At 38.2% G+C, this 6,820-nt stretch overlaps 1 pseudogene; it reads left to right on the plus strand.

Annotated features, from left to right (window-relative positions):
* The first annotated feature begins 2,559 nt into the window (after positions 1-2,559).
* Positions 2,560-3,801, plus strand: LOC149117256 (bifunctional 3'-5' exonuclease/ATP-dependent helicase WRN-like; annotated as a pseudogene).
* Positions 3,802-6,820: the final 3,019 nt, after the last annotated feature.

Genomic DNA, 6,820 nt, shown 5'->3' on the forward strand with positions numbered 1-6,820 from the left:
TGATCAGGGCGTACGCCTTGAAATCACGGTAAATTTATGTGCCACGCGGCGTCAAGCATAATTTTTTTTGCAGTCTGGTTTTATCTTGAGTCTGAAAGTTTAACAAAACACTTAACGACTGGCCCCATCAATGAGTTTAATTGAGGGTCCAGGGATAACAAAGCTGTTTCCCCTAGGGTCAGTCATTGAATGCTTAAAATAAATAGATCAATAGAAAAAAAATAGGTCATAATAGCATGCTGGCTCTAAACCTACTTTAGCACCACCAGGACACCAAATACACTCGAACATATAATGGCTTATAATCTAAGAATATTCACAAGAATATTTTTAGCCTACAATCGGCAGAAAAGTAAGAATATTCAGCCTTGGCCGAAAAAAATTTATTCTTATGACAAAAAGAGCGTAAATAAGCAACTATACTAACCTTTAATAGCCGGGACTAGTCCAAATTTATGGCTGACCAACCCAAAAACCATCAAATGCGGAATTTTCATCATGTTGCTGCCTGGCAACCGAAAGGACACAGAAACTATTCGACGATTTATGACTCAAGAACGTGGACAATTATAAGATTATATCGACTAGATAGACGATGATGTGTCTCCGAGGCGTTAGCGAGTCCAATAATTGTGCCACGTCTATAAAAAAGGTTGATCGAATCTATTTGCTATTCACTTAAGGAAACAATATGGCAGACGATGCTCCTCTAACGATATTCTCTGCGCCACTAATTTATTTCTTATTCTGTCCCCCAAGCCCGTGTTAATAAAATATTGAAAGAATAAACTAAGCGTTATCTTCAGTATTAGACAAAACAGTCAGGAGGACCATTTTGGAGGCGGAAATTCTAGGGAACTAGTATTTTCGAGCCGGCCTTGAACGAAGATTTAAAACACGGACATAAGTCAAATGAGGTAGAAAACCAAAAAACTTGTAAAAGTAATTACGCTTGGGTGGACCTATATGTGAAAGGGCCAGGAAGCAGCTCTCATAACTTTTGACATAAATGGCTTGATAGCCTTTGAGAGAACAATAAAAACAAACAACAGAAACAATGTTCCTGGCCTTAAAACAATAACAGCTACTGCAATAATAAAAGAATGGCAGCTTACGAGAGCTGCTACGTACACTTCTGATGCGAAAAGGACGGCTTGAGATACGTCTCTTAAATGATACAAGTTTGTTTTCGTTCTTTGACTGTTCGTAAGGAACAGTTCAGATGTATATCTGTTTTGGCTGATTTTTGTTGCCCTTCAACAAGCTTATGGGTGGATGGGTCAGGCCGAAATATCTTCTGGACAAGAGCGCTACAGCCGAGCCAAGAGAAAACATTGCTGGAAATGATCTCGTTGTGGTAACAAATGAATGCTTCCGTCATTTTTTGCTATTACTTCGTACGGCCATGCAACTTTAGGCATTGCGCTTTAATTTTGTTTTTCACCGCATGAGTAAAGTGAGTTCCCGTCATTATAGCTCAACTGAAAAGGAAATTTTGATTAAAATTCACTCTTTGACAGAAAGAGTAAGTTAAATGGAACAAAGCTAAACCTAAATGAACTGGATAAAGATGTTATGGGAAGATTCCTAATTTAATTAAGAAATTATCGCAACCTGAATGACCTTTAGTATTGCGTTTCTTCAGCTCTTTTGATGGCTGGCCTCTGCGATAAACTAAATTGTCGTTGCACCCTGCCTGACTATGGCTTATGTATCGGTACATTGCCTTGCTGATGACGAATATTTTCCATAGAAAGAGCAACTACCAATGACAAAAGGATGTTAAAGAACCAGTTCCAGGCAATAAACAATATAGGACGATATAAGATTATTCTATCTAATTTTTTAGTCTTTTTTGTCCCGCGATTCCCAAAAACCGTAGAATATCAATATCAAGCCTTCAGCCGTAACTATATTTTGTACCATGCCATAGAAAATACAGTGGCCAGCACAATCAATACGAGATACGCGCTGTGGACGATACGAAGGTTGAGTGTAATACCGTCGAGTATTTTCTATGGCATGGTATAACGGTTAACATATGCGTGGAGAGATACTTGTCAAGTAAGGTTTTGAAAAATCTAAAATACGTTTGATGTACAGCTATTTCAATTAACGTTGTCGGATAAAAGCGTCAAGCCTAAACAAATTTGCACGTGAAATATTAGCAAGCATGCATTAGATTTTCCACTCCTAACCACGATGAAGTGTAAAGAATTACTTCTATGTGTCTTGTATTCAATCTCATCCCGATGGTTGGCGTCATTTTCAGAAGAGCGGCATTCCATTGGCTTTTGTTCTATGAGCAAATAGAGCTTATTCACGATAGCCGCCATGTTTGTTTTCATATTATAATGTGAATTAAGCAAGTGACATTCTCGTCCCCATAGCCCTTTTCGTTCCTCATAGCCGGCGGGGCCTTGGCACGAGAATCGAAGGGCTCTGGAGACATAGGATTTTCCATGGATTTTCCAGTCCTAGATTCTAGGACTTACGGTCTTCATGTATGCAGTCGTAATGTCTACATACTGTATGGGATTGTCAGTGGCGGCCGTCGAGCCAGGATTCGAGGAATCTTTGAGTGGTATCAATTTAGAGAATGTTTCCTTCCGTGTTGAACAGAAAGAGGCGATAAGGGACATTGTTGTTTTGAAGAAAGACACTAATTTTTTTACCTGCTTTGGCAAGCCATTGATTTTTCAGTTATTACCCTTTGTTTTTGACTCCAGGCATGCATTAACTGAATCCTTTATTTTCGTTGTTTCACCTTTAAATGCGAGATCAGACCGTGAAGCAAAACGATTTGCAGGTCAGCTGTCTAATGGTTCGGAATACTGAGACATTGAGCGAGGTTGAAATTGAAGATATCAAGCAATCGAAGTATCCAATAATTTATGACTTCCCGGACGCATTTGTTGGAAAATTAAGGAAGTTATTGGATTGTGAAAATGTGAGACGCAATATGACAGCTGTCGTAACTGATGAAGCATATCTCGTTGTAGAATGGCAAGTATTTAATATCTGTCTTGAGTTATTCCCATGTACTACAGTATGATACTGGGCTTTGTAAGCGAACGAATTTGCTCAGTAAGTATGCTTTGGGGACAAAGAATGTGACAAATAAAATTTTGTACCTTTTTTGAAATAGTCAATATGTCTTCTTGTAGATGACTTTTTGTGTACAAGAAATGTAATTTGGCTTCTTTATTTAGTCCTGCCTCACCTTCACTAATTGAGGGTGGAATTCTCTGATTAGGTTGCAAATTATTACAGTGAATGGTGGCATTGTTTGTGAGAACATCATTTCTGTTTTATTGATGCACTCAGACAATCCCAATCCTGTATGAGTGGCTTTCAAACTGTAAAATTTAGTCTGTGACAATTTGATATACTAATATATATTAGTGCAAAATGTGGAAATTCTAATTATAATCATTGTTAAATCAGCAAACATTTGCAAACATTGTATTTACAAGAAGAGTTTTTGGCCTGCATATGCCCAACTAGGTATGCTAGGTGCCAAACTTGCAATGGTGCCTGTAGTTGCACTGACTGCAACGATAACTGAGCAAACAAAATGTCATACATATTATTGCTGTTATTATGTTATACATGTTATACAAAGTTCCCTTGGAATGGTCAGGATCCAGAAATCATTGCAGTGAACCCCAATAGGCAGAACATTTTCTACACATGTTCAACATGACCACACACTAGTGATGGCAAAATCAAAGTGCTGCTTCTCCTGTACATAGCAAAACTACAAGTTACGAGAGAGAGGATGCCCCCAACAGTGATTTACTCCAATTTACATACTCTTATTGTGAACGTTGTACATTGACAATATAATTAGAAAATGTGACCTCAAAACAGTATCCCTAGGTTGATAATTTTCTTAACTTGGCCTGTCTACTCGAAAATGTATTACTGCTACAGTATAAAGGAGAAATTATAGATTGACCACTTGTTCTTGAAACGTGAAAATTTCATTGCTTAGTCCCCATTTTGTAAGTGATGAACACATTGTATAATTTCCAGTCCACTGTAAACTTTTAAACTTTATTTATAAGACTATTAATGTTTACATTTCCTCAGTTACTAATTTTTTAAGTACCCATGAAATGAAAAAATCAAGTCTCATTTATTTAGTAAAACCCAAATTGCTCCAAATTTTTCATATGAGACTTGAAGAAATGGGTATATTTTTCTACCCTCAATGTTGGTAAAGAGGTCTCTTCATTTTTAGGCGTTGATTGCAAGTCTCTCAGTGATCAGTTGTCAGGTGGTAAACACAAAAAGAATATCTTAATGTCTGTTTTCAATTGCACATATATCAGAGTTGAGAATTGAATGTGTATAGTTTTATGCAGTGACAGATTTGTTTTGAAATTGATGCCTTGCTGAGACCTGGTTTTTCAAACCCTAATTTCACCTAAATCATTTAATTATACATGACTGCAAAAGGAACACATCCTAACTTTTTGCATCAGTACATAGCTGAAACATTATCCACTCATCATCATTATCATCAGTTCCACTTCCCCATTTGGAGAGTGGGCCAGCAAAGAAAAGTGGAAATCACCCATTGGCCTTCCCATGGTTCCTTCCATTGATGCCAAAGCAAAAAATATGCTAACAATTATTCGCCAGGAAACAAAACCATTTACACACCGTTTTCCTTCAAGTACAAACAGTAATATATTTTAGACATATTTTCTGAAACACCAACCCTAAGTCCGCATTTATAAAAGGTTCCAATTTTTTAAAATTGTGAGAGGCGCTGTAGTGCAGTCGTGTTATTTTTGGAAGCAATAGGTCTAAACTGAGGGGGATTTTTGTTGTGACGTTGATCGCCCTCAAGCTGCCTCAGGGAAAAGACACCTCCGACCACTTTCGACACTTCCGCGGTTCACTCTTCGTCGAGTGCTGACTCGACGAAGATGATTCTCCAACCTGTTGCGAGCCACAAACTCTTTTCACACAAGACCCTACGATCGACAATTCCTGCGAAGAAAGTGGTGCCAGTAACAATGAACGGAATTCTTTAATATTCTTCACCTTTCTGTACATGGTTCGAACCATCGCCAAACTTAATTTCTTACCCAGTTAAAAACACAAGCACTTTTAAAATTTCCGGCTCTTTGCTGCTTTCCCCGCCGAATATATCAACTCAGTGGGGTTTCTAAAAAAACCGTTTTGTTGCAACAGCGACAAGTGTTGAGCCGTGAGTTAAACAATATGGCCCAAATCCTCCATGTCCTCCATTTTAAACACCGCTCAACACCGCTGGTCACAGCTGTTTCATATTTTCGCGCCAACAATCGGCTCGAACATTCTGACTTCCGTTCAAGATTTCTTTGTTTTCAAACAGCCAATCAAAAATTCGAAAATCCTATGTCTCCAGAGCCCTTCGATTTTCGTACCAAGGCCCCGCCGGCTAAGAGGAGCGAAAAGGGCTATGGGGACGAAAATGGGCAAGTGAATTCGGAGTGGGCAAATAATAATTAAAAGTTGTACTAACTCATTCTCTTCAAGTTGAAAAATCAAAAAAAAAATTTTGGAAAGGAAAGAAAGATATGAGCTAGAAGCGTGCACAGAACCGTTACTCGATGATGCAAATTATGACCTTGAAAACAACGACCGACGAACTTATTGAATCGATTTCGTTTAAATTGTGGGTTTTGTTCAACAAATTATATATCACATTGTTCCATATGCTCGAAGCACTTGTCACTATCAAGTTCCATGAACTAACGCGAATGATTAGTAACAGTTAAGAGATTATCAAGGTAAGAGAGTGAATCCCTTATATAGGTCCTCTAACTAAGGTAATGATTCTTAAGGTTACCGTATACCTTCAGAGGTGTCTCGCGTCCAAGCGATGTAGCGCGTCCGGTTTAAGCGGTAGATTCCTAAACCCCTATATCAAATTAAAGCTCATAGAGCTGGCTATCAACCTATATCAAACATTTTGAAATGAAATGAATTGCCGATTTTTTCAGGACCACTAAATGCGAGCGCCCTAATCACCTTTTGGAAGCTACAAGTCAAAGCGAATTTGTTTTTCGCCAATTTATTCTTCCCCCGGTTTAAGGACAAAAAGCGCTAAAAAAGCGTGTCTGCGTTTTGCCATGTTCAATTGTAGTAAAAAGTTACAGAACATGTTCGAAATAGGATTTAAAAAATGTGAAGTGATCGTACAAAAATCGCTCTCGGAGAAAAAATATTTCGAAATAGAAGATTCGCAGACACAGTTTAGTTTATTATATGTTAATCTAGCTACTGTTCAAATTTGAGCGCAATCGAAGAAATTCCCTTTGAGTTGTAACTCTTTAAAGTGTCCGCTTCAAGTCAAAAACTTTAATCGAGAAAACAGAGCTAAGAAAAATCTCTTGCTTCGCAAACAAACTACGCCCACAAACGCCTTCAACTGGGTTCTCAGATCACTGAGCCAATCAGCCTCAGTTAGAGGACCTCTATGCGGGATTCGCTCTCTTACCTTGATAATCTCTTGTAACAGTACATTCAATCCTAAGAACTTTCACATAGTCTAGGTGTCATGATTAATTTAAAGCGTATGGGATTCCCAGGGGGCAAGCATGCGAAAGGTTACAGTTTACAGGGCTGCATATGCTATAAATTTGTATGGTTTCCTCTTTGAGGGCCCATTAACTGATCTTTTCGAGCCGTTGCCAAGGAAAATTGATTCTCATATAACCATAATAAATACCATATTAGTTAGTTCAGAGCATTAGATTATCAAGGTAAGAGAGTGAATCCCCATATAGGACTTCTACCCAAGGTAATCCCTCTTAAATTA

This window comes from Orbicella faveolata, unplaced genomic scaffold (genome assembly GCF_042242905.1).
Source record: "Orbicella faveolata isolate gen_17 unplaced genomic scaffold, um_ofav_v1 contig_12, whole genome shotgun sequence".
NCBI lineage: Eukaryota > Metazoa > Cnidaria > Anthozoa > Scleractinia > Merulinidae > Orbicella > Orbicella faveolata.